Raw genomic sequence first — 12,644 nt, 5'->3', positions numbered from 1 at the left:
ATTGGAAGGACTGATGTTGAAGTTGAAACTCCAATACTTTGGCCACCTGATGCAAAGAGCTGACTCATTTGAAAAGACCCTGATGCTGGGAAAGGTTGAGGGCAGGAGGAGAAGGGGACGACAGAGGATGAGATGGTTGGATGGCATCACTGACTCAATGGACATGAGTTTGGGTAAACTCTGGGAGTTGGTGATGGACAGGGAGGCCTGGTGTGCTGCAGTTCATGGGGTTGCAGAGTCAAACACGACTGAGTGACTGAACTGAACTGAAAGTCACCTGTGTGTGTGTGCTAAGTTGCTTCAGTCATGTCTGACTCTTTGAGACATTATGGACTGTAGCCCAACAGGCTTTGCTGCCTGTGGAATTTCCCAGGCAAGAATACTAGAATAGGTTGCCATGCCCTCCTACAGGGGATCTTCCCCGCCCAAGGATCGAACCAGCATCTCTTAAGTCTCCTGCATTGGTAGGCAGGTTCTTTACCACCAATGCCATCTGGGAAGCCTCCCTGAAGTCACCTGGTTTCTGCCAATCCCATGCCCTGCCTTCCCTTTGATCCTGCTATTTTCCTATGGACTTCCAAAAAATTATTTTTCTTTGGTTAAATAAAGCCAGTGTTTGCTGCTTACAACTAAAGAACTCTAACAGACACAAGAAAGTAAAAATAGTATCAGAGGCTACAAGGAGAAGAAGTAAATCATAGGTAATTCAAAAAAAGGTGATGGAAAGAGGAAATGTCAAATTAGGATTTTATACTAAACTGTGAATATGTTTTTTCAGATCTTTTTGAGATGATTCAGGTATTATATAAAATGTAAGAGGAACTGAGATAAGAGGGAAGAGTCAAGGCATAACATTTAGGAGAATGATATAGCCATTGAGGATGCAACAAAAACTGGTTAGAAACTATTAAGCCCAAGATTGTGGAAGATTCAACTTCCTGTAAACCTTGAGCCTCATTATACATTCATTATAATATATTAACATATATTAAATCCACACCCCCAGGTACCATGACAGTTTCAAGGCTGACCATAAAAGGCCAGAAGTGGGTGATGGCCCAATTCCTGGAAATTTCCACCCCCTCCCCTGAAATAGTTGGAATAACCCTCCTACTTGTTAGCCTATGAAATTACCCAGCCATAAAAACTAACCACTCCCATATTTCAGGACCATCCTCACCTTCTGAGATAGACTACAATTCTGTCTATGGAGGGTATTCTTCCAAAGTCTGTCTTAGGACAGCAGCTCACATTCTCATGATGGAGTAGAGACACATTTTAGAAATATTTAGGAGTATAATTGGCAGCACTAGATGTAATGTGATCCACTAGATGTAGGAGATTAAAAAAAAAACAGAGAACAGACTTGTAGTTGCCAAGGAGAAGGGGGGCAGGGAGAGAGATGGACTGGGAGTTTGGGGTTGGTAGATGCAAACTGTTACATTTAGAATGGATTAAAAAACAAGTTTCTGTTATAACACAGGGAACTATATTCAATATTGTATGATAAGCTACAATGGAAAAGAATATAAAAAAAGAATGTACATATGAGTATAACTGAGTCACTTTGCTGTACAGCATAGATTGGCGCACCATTGTAAATTAACTATACTTTAATAAAAACAAAAACACTGGAATGACTCCTGGGTTTCCAGCTTGAGTACATATGAGGATGGTGAGGATGGTGAGGATGGTGAATGGTTTCCCAAACACACCATGTCTTCTCTCACTTTGGGTCTTTGCATATGCTCTTCCTACCTACAACACACTTTCTTTTAAATATCCGCTACTTCCAAAACATCTTTACTGAGGAAGCCTCCCCTTGACAGCTTATAGCAAACTGTGTCAGATTTGTGATCTCTGAAGAAGAAGATTCAGCTTCAGGATCGGGGACAAGGTTTGATTACTCAGAGCTTTTGTTTTATTACAGTGAAAAAGGACAGAAAAAGTTTCTGAAATAGATATCAGAAGGGGGATGGAGAATGCCCCACTTGCTAGTCTTATCAAGGCCTTATATACTTTTACCAGACCCACTCCAACAATATACATGTTAAATTAACAAGATTAGGACAATAGAAAGGTCTTATCAGACCCACTCCCACAACGTACCTCTGAAAATAACAAGATTAGTCAGAAGGTTCTTGTTAAGAAGAAGAAACATGTCCTTGAGCAAGATATATTTTTATTATATGATCATTAGTACAGAGCAAGATACATTTTTATTATATAATCATTAGTACAGAGCTTGAGGAAAAACATACTGTTGAGCCATTAGCTCTGGGCATAAAGAAAAAACATTATCTGTGATTAAGACAAAAGAATGTAGAAAAAATGTTTGTCCTTTTCTCTACCTCAAGAACCCTGGACCCCTTTCTCCTCTTTGAAGGCCCCAGACCCCTTCCTCATTGAGGGCCCCAGACTCCTTACAATCTACCTAAGAATTAGTTCTCTCACCCTGATTGACTCAGACTGAGTTATGTGCCCCTCTTCTGTGTTCCCAAAGCTCCCTGTACTGACCCATAGATAAGTTAAGACTCTATGTTGCCCTTAACAGAAAACCTAATTTAAATTGGCTTCAACAATAAAGGAAAATTATGAGCTTACATAGACAGGCTTCAAGCCTGGTTTGATCCAGCAGCTCAACAGTGTCATCAGGATCCCATTTTCTCTCCATTTCTTCTTTCTGCTTTTCAGTCTCACATCTTCATCCTGAAGTTGACCTCCTCATGGTGGCAAATGATTATGACACTTCTAGCCTTCATATCAACTACCACATTCTTCAGAGAACTAACTTCTGAGAGCTCTCAAATGAGTGAGGAACAATCCTTCCCTAAGACCATCAGAAACAATCTTTAGCTTCCCATAAACCCAAACTGACTCAGAAGAGGTGGATGAACCTAGAGCCTATTTTACATAGTGAAGTAAGTCAGAAAGAGAAAGATATCGTATATGAATGCACATATATGGAATCTAGAAAGATGGTACTGAAGGATTTATTTGCAGGGCAGCAATGGGAAAACAGAAATAGAGAACAGACTTATGGACATGGGAAGAGGGGAGGAGAGGGTAAGATGTATGGAGAGAGTAACATGGAAACTTACATTACCATATGTAAAATAGATAGCCAATGGGAATTTGCTGTATGTCTCAGGAAACTCAAACAGGGGCTCTGTATCAACCTAGAGGGGTGGGATGGTGAGAGAGGCACGAGGGAGGTTCAAGAGGGAGAGGATACATGTATACCTATGGCTGATTCATGTTGAGGTTTGACAGAAAACAAAATTCTATAAAGCAATTATCCTTCAATTAAAAATAAATTAATTAAAAAAAGAAAATTCTTTATCTGAGTTTACTCTCAAAATGCATATTATATAAATGGTGTTAGCAATCTTTTTTCATTTAATATGAATTTAGTAAAAATATTACAAGTAAAAAAAAAAAAAAAAAAGAATGCAATGGCATGAAAGGAAAAGAGCCAAAATGTCCTAAATAGAAATGCTGGAAATAGAATATTATACAACAGTGAAAAGGAATTAACTACTCCTACACTCAACAAGAATAAATTTGCCAAACTAACTGTTGAGTGAAATAAAGCAGACATGAAAGTGTATATATATTGTATAATTTCATTTTTATAAAGTATAAAACCAGTGCAAACTAATCTATTTTGTTAGAAGTCAGGATAGTGATTACCCTTAGAGACGTAGTGACTGGAAATGGGCAAGAAGGGAAACTTGTGGGGTGATAGTAATTATCTATTTCTTGATTTAATTTAAAAAGAAACATTGAATTTGTGAAAATTTATCAAGTTATACACTTAATCTGTTCACTTTCCATATGTTACACTCCAATCAGAAAGTAAGAAAATCCTTTCAAATTAAAAAAAAAGAAAAACTTATATGTGTAAGGAAAAAGACTGGAAAATACCAGTCTTTTGCAATACCAAAATAACTGGAGCATTGCTTTTGACTTCTGGATGAATAGGTTATTTTGTCTTTCTTCTGTGTTTATCAAGTTTTTGAAACATAGCTCTTGTATTGAATCCAGTCGAATACCTCTCCAGATTCACTTGGAGCCACCTGCTTCCTGTTCTCCACTCAGTGGAGAGCTAGTCATTACAGTGAGCCTATCTCCTGATGCAGTAGTCTGCTTCAGCTTCCCCAAGTATGTGGGCCAGACTTCTGTACTTTCTTTATTGCACCTGCTATAGCAGGAGCTGCAGCAGCTATGACACTCATATCTGACTTAACCAGATCCACAGAAAATCTCACTCAACACCACTTCCAAAATAAGCTGAATCACTTGCTATGGATTGAGATCAATCTCTCAAGACTGCCTTGCGGATCCATGATATAATCTGGAAGTACAAGGCAGTTAATGTTTCATTCAGGGCTTCCCAGGTGGTGTTAGTGGTAAAGAACCTGCCGGCCAATGCAGGAGACGTGAGAGACGTGGGTTTGATCCTGGGTCAGGAAGATCCCCTGGAAGAGGGCATGACAACCCACTCCAGTATTCTTGCCTAGAGAATCCCATGGACAGAAGAGCTTGGCCAGCTACAGTCCACAGGGTCACACAGAGTCGGACGTAACTGAAGGGACTTAGCACACACACATGGTATAAGGAAGTTGACCCATGCAAGATAGAAGGGAAGAGTCAGCAGTTTTCTCTTCCTCTCCCTGAGAAATGATTCCTAGACATGATACAGGCATTTTACATGATCTCTCAGTCCTATATAACTAAGCAATTAGCTGTATCTTATAAATCTGTGGCTAGCTCTGCAGCACACCACCTTTACTTTTCTTTCCCTTCCTTCCTGATTTTCCCTTATTTTTGCCCTGAATATTGTTTATTGAACATCACAATAAGCCTTAGCATGTAAATTTTGCCCTGAGCTTTGGTTTTCCAGGGCAACAGGCTAGGATAAAACTATATACCTTTTACAATGAGTGGTGAGAAGGAGGGGAAAATGATTTAAAAGAGATAACAGAAGTGAGTAATGTTAGGGAAACTAAGACAGGTAAAAACAATTACCATTTTACTAAGCATCTACTATCTGCCATACTCTTTACATTTATGTTCTCTAATTTTCACAGCAGAAACTTTTGAATTCAATTGGCATGAAAATCACTGGTGACTTTGTGGAGAGCTGGCTCAGTGGAATGGTTGGTTAATCCTGAGCCAGATGGCTTGGATTTAGGGGTGAAGAGAAGATTAAGATGTGGAAAATCAAAGGGCAGACTTCTCAAGAAAATAAAGAAGGGAAGGAAAGTGATGGATTAGTGGCTTGAGAGAAAAGCAGATAGAGGGAGAGTTTTTCACAATATGGGGAATTTGAACATGAACTTGTGCTAAGGGAAGGGTCCAGTGGAAGAAAGTGGAAAAGCTATGAAAAGAGAGAGAATAATGGGAGGAATCATGCTTTTAGCTAACATTTACTGAGAATTTACTAAGCACTACTATCTTAGTCTGTTTTCAGACTGCTTCAGATACGGCAGACTGGGTGATTTACAAACAGGAGAAATTTATTGCCAACCATTATAGAGTGCCGGGGTCCAGCCCCAGCAGGATCCTACGTACCCTCAGGAAGGACGGCGTTGGAGAGAGAGAGATGACACGGGTCTTATAATGGATTGGGACCTGGTGGTCCGGGGTCAAAATAAAAATAAAGAGAAAGAATAAGGGAGAGAGAAAGAGGCTGATGTTCCTTGGTTAACACAGAAAGCCAATAAAGTCCCTGACACGGGACTTGCCCTGTCCACAGAGGCCACAGGCGCCCTCTCTGTGGGGTGAAGATGCAGAGCACCTTCTCGATTGGGTCTTAGAAGCCCGGGCAAAAAAGACTCAGAGAGCCTCTGTGTTCCAGGGAATCTGCCTGAAAAAAAGAAGAGAGAGAGAGAGAAAGAGAAAGAAAGACACAGAGACCAGAGCTCTGGTGAAGTGGGATCCGCAGCTTTATTTTCAAAAGGGGCTTTTATACTCTGAGTTACACATTTCCAGAAGTGAAAGATACAAAGTCATGCAGAGTCAGCTCAAAAATTACATCTGTTTAACCCTTATTGAAACCAGGATGTTCTCTGCATACCTTTCCACTTGCAAGTGTCTTATATTATGTACATTATCTTCTGACCTCGAGGCCTATTGACATTTTATGACCTTTTCCTGATAAAGGCTGGTCAATCAGAAAACTTGTTTTTCCTTTAAAGTGTTTTTTCTTTATTTTTCCAATCAGTGTCACCCTCAGAAAGTACTAAATAAAGTTACATTTTATGGAGCAAAGGTGCAGTGGGTTACAACAAAGAAAGAAGTTATTAACTCAAAGGTTTTATGTTGCTATTATCAAGGCTACTACTTATTTTTCTACATTCTAACTATATTAACTAATGCACTCCCAGGCACACAATGGGTAAGGGATAAGGAAACTTGGCAGCAAACATTGGCTCAACAATGAAGCCCTCCATCAGTATTATCTAATAATTTCTCACCCCTCAAAGGGCTCTATGCCCATTAGGACTTTTAGAATGCTTTAGGCTTTTTGTGCCTTTCATGTTTGGGAAGTTGTAAACAATCATGTGTGTTAGTTGCAAGAGTGTGGATAAACCTGCCAAGCAAGCTAAAATGCTAACAGAGGGGTTAGAATTGAAATACTCCTTTCAAGCCCAGGAGACTTATTAACTAGAGCCCTAAGTTGATTTTCTTCAGAGAAAGGTGGTCGGGGATAGCCCCCTGTTAATGTCAGAAGAGTTGGTGAAAGGCATAATATAGTAAACAGTAGACAGACAGACTTTGGTTTCGGGGTCGATGCTCGAGCAGGTCCAGGGGAGCCCCTTGAGTCCTGATCCGCCTTGCCTCTCAGGTCTCCTCCGCATGACCTTGTCATGGGTGGGATCTCCTGTGCTGGCTCCCAGCAATGGAGGATGGAAGTCCAAGGTCAGGGACCAGCATGATCAGGTAAGGGCCCTCTTGTGGATCATAGACTTATTGTATGCCTCACATGGCAGACCAGCAAGGGATCTCTCCAGAGCCTATTTTATAAGGCATTCCACTCACATGACTTACACACTTCCCAGATACCCCATGGGAATTACCACATCACCTTGGGTACTAGAATTTCAACATATTAATGAGAATGGAGAGGCAGAAAGGCAAACATTCAGACTATAGCACCTAGTCTTTTTCTAGGTGCAAAGAAGGACACAAAAATGGATCAGACTTGTCCTCTGGCTTTAAGGTTCACAGTTCAGAGGGGCTAAAGTAAAAGAGGTGGAAAGCAGACCACGAGATGGGTGCACAGAGGCAGCATCATGGAATGCAGGGGAGACAAGGCTCAAACAGATGAAGAGTTGGAAAGTAAGAGGGGTCTCCTAGGAATGGGGATGGCGTGCCCCACTCTGGACTACTAGGTGGGAGGGACAAGTTCTCAGCCCTGCTTCACCGAGCATTTCAGCATTTGGCAAGTGTCTATAATAGAATCTGAGAGGAATGTGGTCAGGTCAGAGGGATGAGGAAATGAACTCTTTCCAAGTTTCTGAGTCTATCTATACCAGTGGCTAATTTACTGGCAGTTCCTGCTTACTTTGGATTGGATTATCTGAGAATTCAAGAACAAAGTTCAAGTTCACTGAGGAGCCTTATGCAAATCAAAGCCATAAAAAGCCACTCCGGAAACTTGTAGCCAGGAGAAGCAGGGGCCTAAATACCTTATCTAGATGAAAGGAACCTGAGACAAGATCATGAAGCGAGGCCCTCAGCAGGGCCTCTCAAACTCTTGGATGCGAACCGATTATCTGTCAGAATTCTTGGAAGGAGAGGGAGACCTTAAATCTAGGTTCACCTTCACGTGCTCATGGCTGAGTGCTTTTTCATTCAGCAGTCATTCATTCAACTAACACTTATTGAGCCTTGAGCCCCTACCATGTGCTAGATATTCTGCTGGGTCGCTGGGGATACCATAAATGAGACCTTGCCTTCTCGAGCTGACCCTCTAGTGACATAATAGTACAGGGCAGGGTATATTTAAGGAACATCTGAATTCTTTCCAATCTATGAATGTCCCTAAAGGGCAGAATCATTTCTAAACAGTGGACAGCTCAGAAACCAGCCCTTGATGCAGAAACTTCCAGCAAATGGATGATACAGCTTGATAAGACTTGACTAATTTTCCCTAAGAGTGAGACTCCCTGCCACAGTAGCTACTGGGAGTGTCCTTGGGTTTATATTTGGAGGCATCATTCTCTTCCTCAGCTCCTTGGATCCTGTGACCCAATTTAAGACCCTGCTGAGGGAGCAAGGCTGGCATCAGACCCTCAGAACTATACCAGGCAGACTCCTTCCTCATCAATCTAGGTTCAAGCTCTAATCCCTTCATTTCCCCAGCATGACATTGCACCAGTGCATGACTCCACTGTACCATATTTCACTGTGAACTAAGACTGTGCTCTATCCTATGCTACCCACAGCACGGGGACCATCCATCTCTTTGAGGCCAGAGATCGATTCAGGAAGCTTGCTTTAGCTATCTTTTTATTGTTTAATTAAATTTTTTAAAAATTTTCTTGGCCAAACTATGAGGCATATAGGATTTTAGTTTTTTGAGCAAGGACTGAAATGGAGCCCTGGCAGTGAAAGCATGAAGTCTTAACCACTGGACCACCAGGGAATTTCTAGCTACCATTTTAAATAGCAAAACAATAGCTAATATTTATTGGGCTCTTTTTATATGTATCAGGCACTGTACTGAATATTTCATAGAAATTACTTTGCTTAATCTTCACAACAACCCTGAAAGTAGGGACCATTATCCCCCTTTTGCAGCTGAGAAGAGGCTAAATGATTTTGACAGTAAATGGAACTCTTGCAACCTTCATCTGTAACTCCAAAGTCACAAAGGCAAGGAAGCTTTTTCCAGGACACTCTTTTGCCTCTTGCAGTGGGTTGTTGATCTCTGTGACCCTGCTGCTAAGCATGATGTTTGGTTCATACTAAGGGATCAGTGAATAAACTTCTGAAAATTGTTTGCACATAGCAACAGCAGCAGCATGGTCCAAAACGCACTCAAAGGAGTAACAAACTAGTAGGGATTAGCAGCGACTAGAGTCGGGCCTTCGTAGGTCAGTGGTTCTTGAGAGTACCACTGACAGAAAGCACACACCTCTAGGCACTAGTATGGTCACCATCAGCTGGAAATAGAAGTGAGTTCTTGGGCACAGAACTTTCCAACGATTATTCTGTCTTTCTTGTTGTAGGAGATTTGTGTAATGCCTCAACCTGCCTGATCTAACATGACTGAGGTCAGTAACTTACTGCGTCAGCCGTGTACCATTGTCTCTCTGCTTTGCTGCCCCAGGGCTTTCTCCATGCTGTGGAAGGCAGCTCAGCTGTGTGCAGCTGCAATCTGAAAGTGTGAGGGAGTTATGGTTTCCAGAGGAAACCCTCAGAAAATGGAAAGAAGGGGCCTGGGGGTAATACTCCAGCCTCCCCAGCCGTCACTGGGATAATTTTGATATGTGGTTTCCAGAGTTTTTCAGAAGAATCCTACATGGATTGATTCCGGTTGTCCATAGTATTAAGTAGTTGATGTATTAATCCTTTCCCCTTTTCTGTCTTATGTCCCCACTCCCTTCCTTCTAATTCTTAGGGTCGTCTCCCAAATAAATGATCTGTACCTAAGTCCTAGTCTCAGTGTCTGACTTTCAAGTGGTCTCAACTAAGATATAATACTTGAAAGAAAAAAAAAACAAACAAAAGATATCATACTTAGGTATTTCTTTTCTTTAAAAAAAATAGTGTGCTTTCTTTATAAAACCAATACATATTTTCATTGTAACTTTTAAAAAATAATTTGTATTGGAGTATAGTTTATTTACAATGTTTATTGCAACTTTTTAAAAAAGTAATTTTATTTATTTATTTATTTTTGGCTGTGCTGGGTCTTTGTTGCTTCCCAGGCTTTTCTCCAGTTGCGGGGAGTGGACTACTCTCTAGCTGGTGCGCCAGTTTCTCATTTTGGTGGCTTCTCTTGTTGTGGAGCACTGGCTCCAGGGTGTGAAGGCTTCAGTAGTTGTGGTTCCCAGGCTCTAGAGCACAGGCTCAACAGCTGTGGCACACAGCCTAAGTTACTCTGCAGCATATGGGATCTTCCCGGATCGGGGATCAAACCTGTGTCTCTTGCATTAGCAGGTGGCTTCTTTATCACTGAGCTACCAGTGAAGCCCCTTATTGCAACTTTTGAAAATACAAAAACAACAGTCCAATTACTTAATGACAGTCACTATTATAGCATATGAGAAATTATTTCCTGCTTTCATGTTTATGGGTTTTTCTGAGTGTGTGTTTATGGTTTGAATTGTGCTGTAGTCTAAACTACTAAAATATTTATTCTATTTATTTGTTTGTGATTTAATTCATAGAAATTCTGTTTATTCTCCATGATGCTTATGAATGTGAGAAAAATAGATTTTGTTTGTTTGGCTGTGGAACCCACACCCCCTGCATTGAAAGTTTGGAGTCTTAACCACTGGACCTCCGGTGAAGTTCCTGGGGAAAATAAATTTTTAAAAAAATTCTGTAATAGTGGGATCAAGGGTGTTTGGAAAGTGAGTCATAGGACATAAGTTAGAAAAAGATTGAAAGCTATTACTTTAGAGACGGTATTTTCCCATGATGTTTGTATCAGTTTAATAGGCTGAAATGGAGGGAGGGAACATTCTCGAACATTAGTTAGCAAAGTCAGGTTGACAAGAAGAACCAAAGTATGTTTAGCCAGAGGGCCATTTCAGCTGGAGAGTAGGTTCATATAGAACATTGTCTGCTTAGCCAAGAAGTTTGGACTTTGCAGAGATAGTAAAGGTTTCTAAGTGGGAAAAAACAAACAACAAACCAATTAGAGGAATACATTGGGAAGATCAATTGGGTAAAACATAAAAAATAGATGCAGTTTTGGTTAGAAATCAGAAACAGCACAAGGCCCAAGCCTGTGTTATAAGAGTCTGAGTTAGGGAGGTACTTCATTACTAGAATAAAGTGAACAATCCTTGTCTGTCTCCAAAGTCAAAGGGAAAAAGCACCAGGATTGCAAACTTCTGCTAAAACTCTAACAAACTATAATCTGTCATAGCGTACCTAAGGACCAACTTAATTAACACCATTCTAATGACAATAACTTGTCCCATTGCTTCATGGCAAATAGATGCGGAAACAGTGGAAACAGTGAGAGACTTTATTTTGGGGGGCTCCAAAATCACTGCAGATGGTGATTGCAGCCATGAAATTAAAAGACGCTTACTCCATGGAAAAAAAGTAATGACCAACCTAGATAGCATATTAAAAAGCAGAGACGTTACTTTGCTGACAAAGGTCCATCTAGTCAAGGCTCTGGTTTTTCTAGTGGTCATGTATGGATGTGAGAGTTGGACTGTGAAGAAAGCTGAGTGCCGAAGAATTGATGCTTTTGAACTGTGGTGTTGGAGAAGACTCTTGAGAGTCCCTTGGACTGCAAGGAGATCCAACCAATCCATTCTAAAGGAGATCAGCCCTGGGATTTCTTTGGAAGGAATGATGCTAAAGTTGAAACTCCAATACTTTGGCCACCTCATGTGAAGAGTTGACTCATTGGAAAAGACCCTGATGCTGGGAGGGATTGGGGGCAGGAGGAGAAGGGGATGACAGAGGATGAGATGGTTGGATGGCATCACCGACTCGATGCACATGAGTAAACTCCGGGAGTTGGTGATGGACAGGGAGGCCTGGCTTGCTGCGATTCATGGGGTCGCAAAGAGTTGGACAGGACTGAGTGACTGAACTGAACTGAATGACAATAACTGGACTTCCCAGGTGGTTCATTGGGGAAGAATCTGCCTGCCAAGCAGGAAACACGGGTTCCATCCCTGGGTCAGGTTCCAATCCTGGGTTGTGGAAAAGGAAAGGGCAACCCACTCCAGTATTCTTGCCTGGGAATTCCCATGGACAGAGGAGCCTGGCGGGCTACAGTCCATGGGATCACAAAGAGTCAGACATGACTTAGCGACTCAACGACAACAACGACAATGGAATCAAGATGTTAAATTACTATGGAAGGGAAGGAGTCACTGGCCAAGGCACTTCTGTTGGGGGCTTGGTGGACTTGAGAGACTCTATTGTTTTCCTTAACTCGGAGGGAATTAGTCTTTGGAACCATTTCGTGGCCTTTTCCCTAATTCCACATACATCAAAGCAAAATTCTTAGTAGTGTTAAGCTTTCTATATTTTAAACAATTATTTATTTATTTATTTTTTGCTGCACTAGGGCTTTCTCTAGTTGTGGCATGTGGGGGCTACTCTTCATTGCAGTGCTGCGACTTCTCATTGCAGTGGCTTTTCTTGTTGCTGAGCACAGGGTCTAGATGCTTGGACTTCAGTGGTTGTGGTGCACCGGCTCAGTTGCTCTGGGGCATGTGGAATCTTCCTGGGCCAGGGATTGAACTCGTGTTCCCTGCATTGGCAGGCAGATTCCCATCCACTGTACCACCAGGAAAGTCCTCTATATTTCTTAATGTTAAGAAGAGAGTGTTCTGGAGGGCAGGCAGGAACATATATGCATCCTTGAAAAGAAATCTTTCCATGGTGAATTAATATATTGATTTTCTAATTTATATATTAGTCCTTTCTGA

This window comes from Bison bison, unplaced genomic scaffold (assembly GCF_000754665.1).
Source record: "Bison bison bison isolate TAMUID 2011002044 unplaced genomic scaffold, Bison_UMD1.0 scf7180017864256, whole genome shotgun sequence".
Lineage (NCBI taxonomy): Eukaryota > Metazoa > Chordata > Mammalia > Artiodactyla > Bovidae > Bison > Bison bison.
The sequence above is the reverse complement of the archived record's forward strand: the minus strand, read 5'-3'. Positions refer to the sequence as shown.